Source organism: Rhipicephalus sanguineus, chromosome 6 (assembly GCF_013339695.2).
Source record: "Rhipicephalus sanguineus isolate Rsan-2018 chromosome 6, BIME_Rsan_1.4, whole genome shotgun sequence".
Classification (NCBI taxonomy): domain Eukaryota; kingdom Metazoa; phylum Arthropoda; class Arachnida; order Ixodida; family Ixodidae; genus Rhipicephalus; species Rhipicephalus sanguineus.
In genome coordinates, this window is record NC_051181.1 from 108,493,805 (window position 1) to 108,511,459 (window position 17,655).

At 45.2% G+C, this 17,655-nt stretch overlaps 1 long non-coding RNA gene across 1 annotated transcript; it reads left to right on the forward strand.

Annotated features, from left to right (window-relative positions):
* The first annotated feature begins 2,051 nt into the window (after positions 1-2,051).
* LOC119396147 (uncharacterized) lies at positions 2,052-7,150 on the forward strand. Its single transcript, XR_005184392.1, has 4 exons — positions 2,052-2,227; positions 3,509-3,576; positions 6,836-6,890; positions 6,989-7,150. It is a non-coding gene; the product is annotated as an uncharacterized LOC119396147 (long non-coding RNA).
* The last annotated feature ends 10,505 nt before the right edge of the window (positions 7,151-17,655 follow it).

A 17,655-nucleotide genomic window follows, 5' to 3' on the forward strand; every position in this document is an offset into this window, starting at 1 on the left:
CGAATTACGTGTCTCAAAAGCTTTGTGTAGAATATGATCTGACACTTATCGTTTGCAGCTATAGCACCGTTTGACGGGTGCACCATGTGACGCATGTCTCTATCGCGACGCTAAGTCATGATCATGATAACGTTGTGTACTACGTTGAATATATTTGCACCGATCGTAATCGCGTAAGGAGATTCAACAAGCTCTATCAACTGTACCCGGTATGCACTTCAACGGCGTCAATTAAGAGAGAACGAACGGTGTGCGCTTTCAGTATGGCACGAACCCGTGCCATGCTCATAAAACACGCCTTCGCAACACGGGAGTAGGTTGTAGCCTGAGCCGCAACGCGTGCGTCCGCGGCTCTTCTCGAGGCGCTGCGCTCGCTCCACCAAGCCGAGATTCGCCCGTCGAATCGCGTCTTTCTGCACGCATTTGCGTTTTTTTAGTCGTCTCTCGCATTGACGCGCGCCGAGAATCCCTTGGTGCCGTCGTGCCGTGGACTGCCTACTCGGTGAGCGCGCACGCTAACACGAGCAAACAAAGATCGTACTGCGCAAGGTGCTCGCGACGCAGCGCGCCACTCTACCTTCTGATCGGACGCTTTAACCTGACCTCAATATCGCGTGCATCTCGGGTAGCGCTAGTAATGTCGATCGGAAGATTCTCGTTCACCTCTCAAGACGCGCACTGCACCCGCGCCGCCAGAAAGGAATGGTGAAGAATAAGCCGTTCGCGCGGCTAGCTCTCCGAGGCTCGTGGTAGCGTCGGCGCTGGCCGTCGCGCCGCAACGTGTGTTCGTTCCAGCGGTATCTTTTCATGTTTTTTCTTCTACCCGTTTGTCCATTTTATCAGCTTCCGTGAGGTGACTGTGACCCCGGCTAAAATTTCGTTAAAAAATGTAGTTTGCAAACGCGACAAGATTCGCTACGCCCCGGTACTACTACTGCTGCCCGTCAACACCCGTAACCAGAACCCAACTTGGAAGTCCACGGCAATTAAAGCACTAGTCGGACACGACGACAGGAACAATCCAGCCCAGCGATTCGCGAAAGAAAGCTTTTGACTATTTTATTCTTCCCAGCTATTCTCCACGCGCACAGTAACAACATGTTGACATGAGAAAACAACCTCGCAAAAACACAGCACGAACCGCGCGCTGACAACATGGCAGAAGCTGGCCAGTGACGTCACTGGCTCTCGCGGTCACCTGATAGTATCTGTTAACGAGTAGGCCGACTACGTCGCGGGGCCACGGAGTGCTCTTCGAAATCGAAACTCCCTCCGGTCGTAACATATGAGCATATATTTAAACATTAGTCACGTGCTGGGGCAAATGAGCTTCGTTGCCGCTATTAACGAGTCAGCATCAAATGATTAAGAGCGAAAAACAGAGGTTCACAAATTTTCTGCCCCGACTCCTTTAATTAAAGAAATCAGTGAGTTGCAGCATTCGGCATCTACCAAACGCACTTCGCTCACTCTCACGCATTCGCTCGTTATCTCGGCTCTGCCCACTCTCTTTCGTCGCGCAACTCGTTCTCAGTCCCAACTTGCTCTTGGCCTTTTTACGTTCTCGCACTTTCTCTCTTTCACGCACTCCAGAGACAACAGTCACAAAAATGTCACGGGCACAGCGCCACAGACGCACACGTACCAGGGACGTTCGTGTGCTGCTGCGGTGTAGACAACGCGGCGCCGGCTGTATATCTCGCCTAATCCCCCTCTGCTCCCTTCGCACATCCGTCCGCGTTCCTTAAGGCGCTGATATACTTCACAATAGTGTGCGCGGCAGCGCGACACGTTTTCTTTCACTCCTCTTACCTATCCAGGGCTGAGATGATATCGCTGGGTCGGAACCAGTCTGACAGTGCGGCACTGTTTTCGTATCGAACGTGCGTATCCGTAACTGTATAATATGCAACAACAAAAATATCTTGGAACGCAAACAGGTGACCCAACATGTAACCGGTTCTGGTACAGTAGCTTAAGCCAGCTCTATCCTTGTTATTATGCTATATGCATGCATTTTTTTGAAGTGGCTAGGAGGAACGCCAAGATGTTGTTTATACTTTAGGCGTAAGTACACGTACGAGAGGCCGCTATAAATACGGGCTGGCAGAGCACAGAACTGGCACAAGTGACTGCCTTTGCCTGGATAACAACTCATCTGCAAGCACCAAGAAAGTCACGATGAAGAGGCTGGCACTCATACTGGTTGTCGTTCTTCTCTGCGAAGGTGAGTTACATAGAGGCGAAGTCTGTTACGGCCATCTTTCGTGAAGCGTTGATAGCTTTTGAGTTAGACTTCGTCAAAAAAAAAAATCATTGCGTTCACAAATCACCTCTTCAAACTATCACCAAGGATTGCGCTCACAAGAGAATAACTTATGCATTCTATATAAAAGAAAAGAAAGCAGAAACGCGGTTGTACAGATGACATATGAGCATTCATTATGAGTCACTGACAATTTGCACGATCGAGGTCGAACCCGAATGTTCATTGCGCGCTCTGAAGCAGGTGCAAGAGCGTTTGTTATTTCTGTTTTCTAGAGCGCAGCTCTTAGCTAAGTGCTGCGTTCTAAAAAATAGCGATAACTAGGCGCCCGTTCCAGCGTTGAGCACCGTCGTCCTCGCCGTCGGTGGCGTAACCAATATACATGAAAAATAAAATGAAAAAAAAAATGCCCAGCATCCAATGAGATCTGAACCCGGGCCCTCTGTGTTGCAGTCGAGTATTCTACCACAGAATCAGGCTGGTGCTAGAAAGTCACTTGCAAAAAGGCCCTGTACAGGCGTCATGTCGGGCAGTGAATCGCGTTAACCTACGTAATATAGCGTGGCAGACGAATAAAATAAGAACCAGACACAAAGCTAATTGCGCAACGAGTGTGTGGTTTAATGCTTCCCACCCAGTGCAAAGTGCAGTGCCAAAATTCTTCATCGTCATCAGCCACATGCAGCACCACCAAAGGGCACATAATACCTTACACATGTGTTGCGGGTACGTCGCTTATCCGCAGAAAGACGAATAATGGCGTAGTGGGTGCTGCCCTACTTCCCAAAAATTATAATTTACGGCGTAGTGGATACCTTGCGTGTGTACTTGTATTAGTTGCCCCAAGAGAGTTTAGAACAGGCACTAGAAAGGCCGATTCAATAAAGTTTTTCAACCAACCAACCAATTAGAAAGGCCGATCTTCCAGCTTTCGATGGGACTGCGGAGCAGGTTCCGCGCCGGCATGGCGTTTTAGAGCGCAGCTCTTAGGCGCCCGTTACTACGTTGAGCGACGCCACCATTGGCGTCGGCGTACCCGATAGAGCGAACGAGGACGAAAGACAGCAAATGCGTAGCACTCTAGCCCTGGCGGTTTCTGCGGCAATGTGTAAAGAATGTTACATTGCCACGACTACGGAAAAGCGAACCTTCAAACACAGTTTGCGTGGACCCTACACGAAGCTGCACTCATAATTCGCATTAGGCAGTGTCTTTAACGTCGGCGAATTTTTCTTTTGGCAGTGGTGTCAACGGAAGCGGCACGCCGTCCATCCGGAGGAGCGCGCAGTACAAAGCGAGTCATGTGTGGTGTAAGCATACTTTCGTAATGGTACTACTCACGATAACATGAAAGGGAACCTCGATATAACGTTTGCTTAAGAATCTTCCTTATGTGGAAATAGCAATAAAACTTCTGGCTTTGTATTTTTTATCCAGTTGCTTTTTGAATGAGATGGCGAAACGCTGTGCTTTGCAATCAAACAGTGTTTTCTTTTTTCTTTTTTGAAGTGCGCAAGTTGTCAGCAGCCACACGCGAAGTTGAGAAGACGCGACAAATCAGAGAAATTTCTCAATACGGGCAGTGTTCGTGAATAGAATTAATGGGGCCTTGGATGACATAACGAGAATAAATGAAGATGGAATGAAAACTTGCTGACAATTTATCCGAGCTAGCAGATGTTAGTGTGAACTCTCAACCACTTACATTCGCGGAAAGAAATGGCTACAACGTCCCATGCACTGGAACCAGACACCTGATTTAGCCTGCTATTGCAAAACCTGGCGTAATGAAGTATCTACTCTGGGGATACGAAGATCATGCTGTGTCTAATAAAAACTCAGTTGCCTATAAACATTTACCTAAGCAAAATTTTGGATTCATACCGATAAAGCTGTGCATCAATAAACATTGTGAAAGTGCCACATTACGAATATTATTATTAATATTATTATTATTATTATTATTATTATTATTATTATTAGTAGTAGTAGTAGTAGTAGTAGTAGTAGTAGTAGTAGTAGTAGTAGTAGTAGTAGTAGTAGTAGCAGCAGCAGTAGTAGTAGTAGTAGCAGTAGTAGTAGTAGTAATTGCATCGAGGGTCATTTAATATAGCCTTAAAGATCTGAGCAACAAGAAAATACAATTATCTGTCGCCAATAACGCTGGCCGAGCGGCCAAATCTCACTGCAGATTAACACTGTAATTCTGCGGAGACATAGTTGAGGAAACGGTAGCAGAAAACAACCTTTAAGAGTAGAACGCGATAGCGCAATCGCATCCCGTGTGCATCCCCTTCTCGATCACTAGGCTGGCGTCATTTCTCGGTGGACACCTCAACCGTGTCGCGAGGAAAGGAACGTCTATGTGTGTAAGACTGACCGTTTCAAACTATCCTGCAATGCTTACTGCAGGTACAGTCGTACAGTTGTCAAGTGCTCACTACTACATAGTTCTGCATTTTGCGTATGGGCGATTTACCCAATACGCGTCCGTACGGCAACACACGCACTTTGCTGGCGCTGTTGATTATGATGCTGATTAATGATCCTTGAACGCTTTGTAATGAGTGGTGCTTTGAACCACCCACTCGTTGAGCAATTATTCACATATTTTGACACCTGAATCGATTCTCCGCTTCTTTCACGCAATATTACATGCGTTCAGAAGGCTCATCGCGATACACGGCACTAATAGTTTTTTTGTCTTTTTGGAAGAGTTCCAACCGCTTGTGTGGCTCTGTGGTAGAATACCAGCTTGCCAAGCAGAACCTCTGGGCTCATTTACCACTCGAACCGCAGATAGAAATAATCAAAGTGCCTTCGGGGTTTCCTAAAAAAAATATTCACATTTAAAAGAAAACTACTTTAAAAAATTTCTCAGATACCACGCGTTGTGGGAATCGGTTCCATGCGAGTACTTCTATGCTGTATGTTATGGCTTTGAGCCAAGCGTTACGAGGTGGATCGACGTGTTTCTGGAAGTGTAGTAGTTGTGTGCACATCGTGGGCTTACCAAGCACATCGACAACCCAGGCGGTTAAAGGGTAACTTATGGTGCGACGTAACGGTAGAGTGCATACGTCAGTATTATCGAAACTACGTGCACTTTGTGGTGCAAAGATGTGAATATGATGCGTAACTTCTCGTTGATGTATTCCTCCGGGGTCGAACAGTGCTTCAATATAGCTTGCTGAGTCATATGCATACCAATGTAATGTTTATTAGACTGCTATAAAAGCGGAGCCAACACTGGAACCACAGGCGTCAATTATATTGATGCCTGTATCGTAGGAGTACATGTGTAGTGTTTATTGCTTTTTTTGTAAAATTTGATAGCCAGCACCACGGCCACAATTGACGTCGCACCAACGTTACGCCTGCGTAGGCTGTTTTTCCAAACCAGTTTATAGACCGGCGTGACTGTGTGGTGTAATACTAGATTGCCACGAAGAATGCTTGGGTTCGATTCCTTCGGGATATTAATCTTTATTCCTTCCATTCGTCGGGTCAATGCTGCCGATGTCGGTTTTTCTTAAAGCTCTCGCACTTAAATTACCAATGTCTGTTCTCGCCGTTCCTGGGTAGATGTAAACTGTCAGTCACTTGTGGCGCATACCCGTACACCACAGCCCGTGGTAAAAGGGTATGTGCCACACGTGTCTGGAGAAAAGGGTTAGACGACGTACGCGACACAATTTTCACGTTATTCAAACCGACAGTCATATTCGTCAAATGCTCTTACCCTCCCATACCAATATTGGTCTACACTCTACACCAAGCTAAGGAGGCGATCATGAGAGCACCCAGACAGATAGATAGATAGATAGATAGATAGATAGATAGATAGATAGATAGATAGATAGATAGATAGATAGATAGATAGATAGATAGATAGATAGATAGATAGATAGATAGATAGATAGATAGATAGATAGATAGATAGATACGCTTAAAATACCAAAGGTTCGCTAAGAAATTCTTCGCACTTCAAATCTTCGCAAAAATTCGAGACAATCGGGGTGGTTTGGAAAAAGGTGCGTTCGGCGTAGTGTTTATGACAGCTGCTCGTGCGTGTTATCAGAAAAAAGTGCGCTGTGCTTCATTTAGTAATGAGGAAGGACGATGCGGGCCGAACCCGACGGCAATACTAGCTAAAAGAGGGTCTCACCAGGTCACTTGTCTTCCACTACCCAGTTTACTTGCATGCTATTAGCATTGGTTCACATCGAGACTAATGTTGTCTAACGATAAAGAATTGATGCATATTGCTGATTATAAGCTGTTACGCCAGCGAAATGCCTTTATTCAAGGTCATTCAGTCCCGCACTTGAGCTGTGGATACCAATTGTTATATTTTTGCTTGCTCGGCTTAAATATGTTCTGCGATTACATCACGAGACTGTGCGTCCGGATGCATTCGCGACGTCAGTCCCGGCTTTAAATCGCATTTGAGCCTGTACGTGCTACCTGCACGGTAAGTCTGTCAAAATAGCTGAAAGGTGGCTGCTGAAACGTGATCTGCATTTTTAAAGTAAATAAACGAATAACACATCGTTTTATCTCTTACAGGGCAAACTATGTAAACCGGGTGAATTCTGCGGTGACTTCATAGAACCCCCCCAATGTGAGTACTTTACATCTACAGCCACTAGGTTTCCTATGATTGAGAGCATTGATCTTCCTTATCAGGTGCTGAAAAAATCTAATTTTGTTCTTTTTTAGGTGCTCATCGCAACCCTGATTTTGGTAGATGAGAATTAAATCTCCTGCCCAATAAGACAAATCGGGCCGATAGATAGCTGCAGCAAGGAAAACACACTGGAGGAACATGATCGGCATCGACCTGTTGACCAACTGAATAAAGTTACTTGTACTCACAAAGAACTGGACTGCCATTTCTTACTTTAATAAGCACGGTGTTAAAATTGAGGTATCAACCGTTAAAGTGTCCACAAAGCCCTTTAGAAAATACGGCAGATCCCACGCACTGTGCGAATCGATGTAATGCGAAGCAGCCGGCAGAGAGCTGCTAGATCGCCTTGTTTCTGTAGTGTCATTCATGCCATGACGTCTAGTTCACTATATATCACATGTTTGATATACATGCATGCATGTACATTTCGGTATATACCGTGCTAATGAAATTTATATTCTCGAATATAGAATGCATGACCTGTCATTTATTTTAATCACGCACTAGTCTTATGCCATACCAATTTTGCTATAGATCCAGTTCACAAAACGGCTGGACGCGCACCATGAGTGTCATGTAAATCATGTCGTACATGACATGCATGTATTGACATGCAATGCATGCATGACATGCAATGATATTCATGTTACCGCATCTCATTTATGTTCGCCATACAGTCGCGTCACGCAATACTAATATTGGTGTACAACAAGCTAGCCAAACGGCCGCGCGTGCGCCCTGAGTGTGTCATGTAAATCATGTTGAACATGACATGCGTTTCATGATTTTCATGTTACCACCTGTCATATATGTTCGTCATAGTCACAGCGCGCAATACCTATTATGGTGTATATCAAGCGGGCAAAACGCCACGAGTGAACTGTGAGCGTGGCATGTAAATCATGCCATAGATGACATGCAAGTCATGGTTTGCTTGTTTCCACCTCTCATTTACGTTCGTCATACAGTCGCGCAATGCCGATTTTGGTGTATCGTGCTTCATGGCATGTAAATCATGTCGTACATTAAATGCATGTCATGATTTTCATGTTACCACCTCTCATTAACGTTCTTCATACACTCGCGTCACGCAATACCAATTTTGCTGTATATCAAGTGAGCGAAACGGTAGCGATCGGACAATGAGCGTGGAATGTAAATCATGCCGTAAATTATACGCATATCATGATTTTCAAGTTACCACCTGTCATCTATGTTTGCCATACAGTCACGTCGCGCAATACCAATTTTGGCATATATCAAGCGAGCGAAACGGCCGTGAGTGCACCACGAGCGTAGCATGTAAATCATGTCGTACATGACTTGCATATCACGCTTTTCAAATTTCCACCTCTCATTTACGTTCATCATACAGCGCAATATCAATTTTGATGCATATCACGCGAGCGAAGCGGCAGCGATCAGGCAATGAGCGTGGCATGTAAATCATGTCGTACAAGACTTGCTATCATGATTTTCTCGTTATTACCCCTGATTTACATTCACCATACAGTCTCGTCGCGCAATACCAATTTTGGTGTATATCAAGCGAGCGAAATGGCCCGAGGGCACCTTGAGCGTAGCATGTAAATCATGTCGTACATGACTTGCATGTCTTGATTTTCAAGTTTCAACCTCTCATTTACGTTCGTCATACAGTGGCGTCGCGCAATACCAATTTTGATGCATATCATGCGAGCGAAACGGCAGCTATTGGACAATGAACGTGGCATGTAAATCGTGTCGTACATGACATGCATGTCATGATTTTCACGTTACCACCTCTCATTTACGCACATCATAAAGTCTCGTCGTGCATTACTGTTTTGGTGCATATCAAGCGGACGAAATGGCCGCGAAGGCATCACTAGCGTAGCGTGTAAATCATGTACATGACTTGCATGTAACGATTTTCAAGTTTTCCCCTATCATTTAGGTTCATAATGCAGTCGCGTCGCGCATTACCAATTTTGATGCATATCAAGAGAGCGAAACGACAGCGATCGGACAATGAGCGTGGCATGTAAATCATGTCGTACATGACTTGCATGTCACAATTTTCACGTTACCACGTCTGATTTACGTTCATCATACAGTATCGTCCCGCAATACCAAATTTGGTGTATATAAAACTAACGATATGGCCGCGAGTGCACCATGAACACGGCATGTAAATCATGTCGTACATGACATGCATGCCACGATTTTCATGTTACTATGTGTCAGTTAAGTTCGTCATACGGAAATGTCACATCATACCAGTTTTGGTATGTATTCATTCATTTAAACGGCCACGAGCGCCCAGAGACCATGTAATATACATCATGCCGTACATGACATGCGTTTCATGATTGGCCCATTAGGACCTGCCACTTGTGTTCGTCATACACTATTGTCACGCCATACCAATTTTGGTACATATCAAATTAACGAAACGGCCGCAAGACCCCAAGAACTTGGCATCTAAATCATGCTGTTCGTGACATGCATATCATGATTTTCATGTTATGACCTGTCATTTATGTTCGCAATACGGTCATGTTTTGTCATACCAATTTTGGTATACATCCCATTAACGAACCAGCCAAGAGAGCTCAAAGTCGTAGCGGCTAGATAGATAGATAGATAGATAGATAGATAGATAGATAGATAGATAGATAGATAGATAGATATAGATAGATAGATAGATAGATAGATAGATAGATAGATAGATAGATAGATAGACAGACAGACAGGAAGACAGACGACAGACAGACAGACAGACAGACAGACAGACAGACAGACAGCAGACAGCCAGACAGACAGAATAGCTAGATAGATGAAGATAGATAGATAGCTGAGATAGATAAGATAGATAGTAGATAGATAGATAGATAGATAGATAGATAGATAGATAGATAGATAGATACGCTCAAAGTCGCAGAAGTTCGCTAAGAAATGCTTCGCACTTAAAATATTCAACAAGAGGAGCCCTTTGTTCAACAGCTCGCATTATGACAAAAGTAAGCAGAAATGATGTGCGCAGTAATCGCTGACGAACGATGATTGTCGATGTGGGCGAATAGGCGTAAGCTTCTTGAAAGTTATTTGCTGCATAAGAATGTATACTTATTGAAACTGTTGCAGTGGGTGATAATGCTTGGGTAGTGTTTGATATTTTCTTGAGCAACGTTGGAGGACGTAGGCGCTGTTGAGTATATCTGTAGCAAGAGTAATGACAAACATCATTGTTTGTCATTACTCCAAGCGTTTCGACCACTTGGGGTTCATTAAGGTGCACCTAATACGTGCACATAACCACTAGACCGAACGCGTCACCAAGCAAGCATGAGCTTAAGAAAAGGATCCGAATGAATGAATGAATGTGCCACATTGCCTCTTGTATAGACACAAAATTAATTAGAACTAACAAACAATAATGCCAAGGAACGTATAGGGGGTGTTATTTGTTACAATTAGGATAGAAATGTGAAGAAAGTAAAGTGGACGGAAAGATAACTCGCCGCCGGCAGGGACCGATATTATTGTGTCTAACAAAGAAAAACGAGCCCTTAAAAGCCATCTTCTTTCATTCATTGCCTCTTGGAACGGATTGTATAGCAACACTGACCGAGTACAGATGCTTAATTTGGGGATAATACTGAACAGGGACTTTACTGGTGCCACTGTCCAGACTGGCGCCGTAAACAAGAAAACCGAGAAAAGCGGCGGCATAGACTTTCTCTTTTTTTTATCGAAGGAATTGCGTCCTTGGAGGCATATGTTTCTCGCACTCTGTTCAGTACCTTTCCTACCTTCACAGAAAAATTGTGGAGAGGATTTTGTGAGCGACCAACGTGTCTGTAAGGAATGCAAAATGAAGATACTTATCAACCATAGACTTACAATGCATAGCCACGGCCGCACTAGAAGCTCAAGGTAGCGTTCCAGCGCGAACATGGTTCATCCTAACGCCTTCTTAGAATAACTACAGTGAGGTAGCTCACTGAATTTCCAACAACGTGGTTCTCACGTCACCGCGATTCTGCTGCGGAGAAGAGTGCGCGTGGATAGCGTACGGATAGCGGAGTGCATGTCGATGGATGAGAAATAGTTCACTCCGTGAAGACTGTCAAGCAAGTGGTCAATTACTTCTGAAGGATTCTCATTCCTTTTAGTGGCCTTGTAAACGGGGCGCTAATCGACATAAAAACGCCAACTGTTTTCTGCCTGGTTGTTACGGCAGTTGCGATAGGCGTCGTCTGCAGCGAGTTCCGACAGGTTGTTTCCCCCATCAGATGTAGTCACCAGTGATGCCACCCAAGGTCAACGTTTTATCCCTAGATTTACCCCCGAAAATACCCCACACTGCAATAAAAATCTCTAGATTGACTTTTTTATAGTCGTTATTCAGGCGAATTCACCTTTAAAGGGGACCGACTACTGGCCAGATTGTGTGATTAGATCCTGGTTGAAATGAAGTCGAGCATCCACTAAGCGTTCTGACTTAGATTATTTTTAAATCGTGTTTAAATGTAACACAAACCGGTATGTCGCGCAGCCTAGTGGAAGAGCCTTGAAGCTGGATTATGGAGTCGATCACTTTGCTGTACGTAGTCACGTAGTCTGATGCTGTCATGCGCGCCACAATTAGTCCTTAAAATTACAGCATGTATATTATTATCTATCCCCACTCTATTCTGTGCTTCTTATGAGGTAAAAGGTGTTGCACGGTCAGAAGCGGCAGTGCCTTCGCAGCAGCCAGTGGACCATGTCGAGCCGCGGTGCACGCGCGCCGTGCATGCATGTCCAGTGAACCACCGCGCTCGAACACGAACCGCTCTGCGCTCACTGTTTGCAGCATGTGTTGTCACGTGTGCATACGACTTCATATTCGACAGAGATAGAAAAATTCTGATTACAAATTTTCGCGGCGTTTTTCACATAACTATTCCATGATTAGACACTCTGACCGGTAAGCCTTCCATTGCGCTAAAGAAAATAGGCACCCTAACAATTGGTTGTTGGTCCCTTTAACAAAGTATAAAGATAGTTCGCTCTCTGGCCCAATTCTTTTGAAGGTTATTGGAAGTAAAAAGCAATATAGTAACAGCCGCTGAAGGTCTTTTTTCTACATTTTCTGGGAAGTACTTGCACATAAAGCGCTTGCAGGTGGCGCGAGTTGCTACACAGACAGAGAGATGTGTCAAGTTCACTTTGCCCACTCATTGAAGGCATAGATGTGATCGTTCGGGTCAAGTGCAAGTCTGTAGCGCCTTTCTTTTGCTTGCAGCTTCGAGGTGGCGGTCAATTTCTAATTTTCCTCGTTTGCAATCCGCATTCCATGATTGGCAGGTGGTGTACATGCACGGGCCCTTTTTTATTGACTGAGTGCCACCCTGTGTACTTTCGATCAGCTTCACATTTGATCAATATTTTAACACCAAAGTGTTTTATGCCGGGGTCCACCAAGACTTCAGTGACGTATTTCCATCACGGAAATGACGTCGAAAAAATATACACGATCAGATGGCAAAGAAAAAAAGGTACCATCAACGGGCATCGAACCCACAACCGCTCGGTCCGCAACAGCAGATGCCGGGCACGCTATCCACTGCGTCATGGTCACAGACTCTGCAGGCTTTACGAACGCGCCTTTTATATCTACCACTCTCCCGGTCGGCGGGGTGGTGGTGCCCTCTGGGAACGGTAAGGTAAAGTAACTCGTCATTACTGTGGCCTCCGCGATTACCACCTGCAACGCGTTACACATCCGTCCCATTCGGCGCGTTTTCAATAAAGTTCAATTTTATCAATGCCTTAACACACCGCGAGGTGACAACCTTAGCGCAAGCGTCGTAAAAGCGTCGGCCTCGCTCATAGCATCACGCTAATCCAAACCAAAAATAGCTCTGCGACGCGCGCCTGCCTCATCTGGCTGTAACACCGCGTTCCACGCTCACGCGCTCGCTCCGGGAAAAATCGCGGCCGGGCTACCGGGGCGGCACGACGCGCTTTGCGTTTCCATCTTGTCCGGCCGTGGTGTTCAATCACATTTTAACATGCCGCGGGATAGCGACGAAGTTCTGCGTCCAATATGCGACGCTCTTCTGGCTATCACACCTCGTTCTTTGATTACGCTTTCACCGTTAACTACTACAGCTACAACAAGGGTTTGTGTAATCATTTAACATGGACGTCAGTCGTCGGGATGGAGATGTACCACCAATCGTTAAAGTGGGTGCATCCACGTTAAACGGTGCCATTAGCTGCCAGACATCAATATACATTTTAGAAGCTGCCCTTATATCAATGTACAGTAAACATTCAGTTACTTCGGTAAGGGCGCGCTTTACTTTCGTGTTATTCCGATTCCTATGACGGAGGGATCAACCGTGGTTTTTTGTCACTATTGTTGCTCCTATGAAAACGTCGCGACGGAAAGACTGAAAACATAAGACCCGTTCTTTCGCCTCTTTCCGTCATGCCATTTTCATAATAATGAATCCGCACCGACTTGTGGCGTAAAACCATTATTGGCCCGACGTTGTGGGCTGCCTGGGAACAGACAATGTCCGTCTCTTCCAATAGGGTTTCGCACCTCGGCTCGACTCGCGTGCCACGAGCCCTTTCCCGGCCGATCACGTGAGCGGACGTGGCACGAGTGTACACCATCGGGGGATTTTTCATGCCTCGCACACCATCGCCGCTTTCCGACGTTCGGCACATGCCTCGTGCCCCTTTACTCACCACAATGGGAAATCATTGTTCTGCAAGCATCATAACATCTCCATGGGAAACGTGTATATGTTTCCGAGGATTGCACCGACTACAAAATATGAACAGATTCCTTCAATTTGGGTTATTCTGGCTTCATGAAAGGTGATTATGGAAGTTTCCCAGCATATACGCGGCTAGCACTTCTAAGAAAGACAGCTTCGAAACAGAAGCAAATATAAGAAACTGCAGAGACCTACTTTTGAGGGTCACCGGTTTCTTGCAGCCTTGGATTTGTACAGGAGGCTTATTTAAGTCTTCGTGTGGACGCGACCATGCATGTGCACTTTTAAAAGCCCATTTGTAAAGAGGAGGTGCAGACATGTGTATGATGACAGTGTGCTGACTTACAGAACGCTCAGCTCGCCAGCTCTGACCCGGAGGTACAGCTTGCGCTTCTGGGTCACGTCAGGCAGGCAGCAGTAGCCAGTGGAGCCCTGGACTTGGGGCCCCACCCATCGAGCTCATGACCCCTTATCCCAACCCTTATGAATAAAGTTGTCTCTCTCTCTACAGAATACGAAGTACATCAATATAACTGAATCTCCAACTAAACAACGTGTCTGCCGAGCACGCTGTCCTGAATCGGCAGATATGTTGTTTAACATGTAATTAAGCAACAAGCGACATTATGTACCGGTGAAGAACCGGGAACATAGTGCAACTGAGTCGCACATCAGAGTGACAGAACGATTAGTTCTCCAACCTTCTATTTTAAAACGTCATTTAACATTGTAACATTGTGGGTGAGACATATTTCACGGTGGAGATTTGTTTGTAATAGTGTGTCGTCGAATTATATTTGGCGCGAAGGTGCATACTCTTGCCTTCCTTCGGTTCTGTACTACGTGTAAATTCACCGCTAAGCTTTTTCGTAGTGATGGAGACGGAAGCTGCCCATCCTGTTAGGATATCGCATAATCCAAAGATTCACCCAAGCAGGGCTCCCGTTATATCTGGTGAAAGTATACTTTTGTAATAGTTTCAGTGATGATAATAAAACATTGTGATACATAATTACTAACGCTTGCAGCAAAAAACTCCGACTTGCGTGAAGGCGGTAGCGAAGCATTTTTATTGCGATAGGAGTTATGCGGACACTCTCGGGCGGGTTTGCGCCGTCGTCGTCATGTCCCGGATATGTATGTGTATATACAAATAAAAGCCAGAAATATAAATAAATCAGAAGAAAAATTTGCGAAGCGCGCCGCCGCGATTCGAACCTGCGACCCCTCGCACCGCAGCGCAGCGCGTTAGACAACTAGGCCACGCGCCATCCGTTCCAGAGAATACTAACGGCGAGATATTTATATACACCATTTACCACTGGCGGTATGCAGAGCTGGGAGACGCTTCAGCTTGTGCAATATCACCAGTTATATTGCCGAAGGCGCGCTTTAAAACAACACTCCTAGATTTTTCTTTGGTGCGAAAACTGCCCTTGAGATGTGAACTAAAAAGTGGCCCATTTCTGTACCCACTCGCGATGTGGAACGCCGGGTAAAATATGCTTCAAACGCCATCGCGAGGCAGGAGACGCGGAGGGGTCACTCCACGCGCCACTCTTTTCAAGAAAAAAATATCTAAGAGCGTTGGGTTGTAGCGCGCTGCTCAAACACGAAGAAATAACAACTGTGACAGTTGTCTGTTCGAACTCGTCCTGCGTATACCTGTACATTCTTTTAGGGTCGAAGCTCCTTAAGGCGGCACCCGTTCGTCCCTCGTAGTCGTAGTAGTGCGTAACCAGTTGTTAACGCTAGTACCAGATCTTTGACCTCCAAGGTGGTGCGGTGGGAGATTTTTCCAGTGCGTTGTTGAACAAAAAAAATTCGCAGCGTGCGCGTTAACTAAAAGCCGAATTCTTCTCTCATTCCCCATTAGCAGCCATTGGCATGTTCCAGTAGGAAACGTTAGTAGAAGTAGAAGTGTAAGTGTTAGCTAAAAGCCGACTTCTTCCGTCTCTCATTCCCATTAGCAGCCATTGTTTACCTCCAAGTAGTGCCTGGTGAGATTTCTCCTGTGCGTGATTAAACAATAAAAATTTTGTTCAAAACGCCGTTGATTGATGAAATAAACCAACGAAAGACGCCAGATGTTTTCTAAAAGCAAAACGAAAGAACGCCAGATGTTTCTAAAGCAAAACGAAAAGACGCCAGCTGCTTAACGAAAGACGCCAGATGTTTTCTAAAGCAATGGTTTTCTAAACAATGAAAATTCACAGCGTACATGTAAAATTAAAGTGAGCTGCAAGTCGTCATAACTCATCGAACCTTTAGTATAAACGCGCCCGATCTCACATCGGTGATGATGTACTGGGCAGAATTCACGGAAGATTCACGGTTTACCGATGAACCTCCGCAGCTTCGCCCACTCATCATCATTCACTGCGTGGATATGCTGTGATTTTTCTTTTTTTGAGCACCCTTCCTTGCGCTTGAGCAGCGCGCTGCGAGTGTCGAAGAGTGACCGTCGTTAGTTCTCTCTTGTCCTGTGTGCGTTATTTTCCTGCGTCCTTTGGGCTTGAGCGGCGCGCTGCAAGTATCGAGCTGCTTGACGTTCTTCTTGACACATTCTAATGTGTTGCTATCGCAATCATTGCTTCACCCTTGCGGCGAAACTGTGACCTTTTTGTTATAGGTATAAGGTATACCTGCTAATGGTCGCGAGATGTCCTATTTCTTTAATGAAAATATTTCGTTCGAAGAGGCAAATTTTTCTGGTAAATTTTAACGTTGCGCAACGTACACGAGGACAAGAAAGGCACACTTAAACAGACAAGCGCGAACTATAAACTGAAGTTTATTTCACTGAAATAAATTTCAGTTGATAGTTTGCGCTTGTCTGTTTAAGTGTGCCTTTCTTGTCCTCGTGTACGTTGCGCAACTGCTAAAATTTACTAGAATGCTTCACCAACTCGCCCACATCAAGCTCCTTCTGCTTCAGGCAAATTTTTGCTTCCAGTCAGAATCGGCGTCTAGCAGATGTACATATTTTATTAAACAATAAATTAGTTGCCTATAACATTGGTTCTCCGCCACGTATGTTTCGGTGACCCCTTGTGGAGCGGTGGAAGTGATGAGGGACCCTTGCAGTGAAAGAAAAGGGTGGGGGGGGGGTCACAAGTTAACGCAACAGGCAGTGTGAAATAGGTGAATTTTATTGCTCCAGTCAAACAATGGTCAAGCTAAAGTGAAACGCCTATTCGACGTCAACAACTTCTCAATAAGTTGTACGGTCTGATGCCACATTCAACCTGTCTTTGGGTATGCACGCTCTTCAAATATGCAAGCTTAAAAAAACTTTCCTTGCGTGCATATGTTGTAGAAAACTGCAACAAAAGCTCATGAAGAAGGGTTAACATAAGTCAGCTCTGCCGCAAGACAAGAGCGTTATGCGGTGAAGCGTATCAAAATCGGAAGCGGCCGTTGTTACGGCACTATGTGTGCATCAAAAAAAAAAAAAAAAGGGTTCTTTCTTCGTTTTCTTTTGTTTTGAGGATGAGTTTCGCAGACTCACGCCACCCCCCCCCCCCCCCCGTGGTTTCGCGGACCGCCATTTGAGAGCCACTGAATTACACTATCTCTTTCTTTTACTTGTGTGCTGCACAAATATGTGTGCTGCACTGACGCAAAGCGTGCGTGTACGTCTTCATTACGTCACTCACCATTTCAACCTTCATCTCATTAGGAGGGAAGCGTTAGTTTCCGAGTAAATTAGTTCATATTGAGGGGACGAAACTATGAAAATTCCACACCCATTATCACCAAGATAATAAACTAGTAAAAAATAAGAACAGTTGGTTTTCATTTATTCCTCAAAAAAAAAAAAAAAAAAAAACTGAGAGGACGCCTGAGCTTCATGTTCAAGAGTTCAACGCGATAGTCCTGTTTCCATAGCTTCACATTCGCTAGCCAGGCTTCGCTTCTCGATGCGCTCTTCA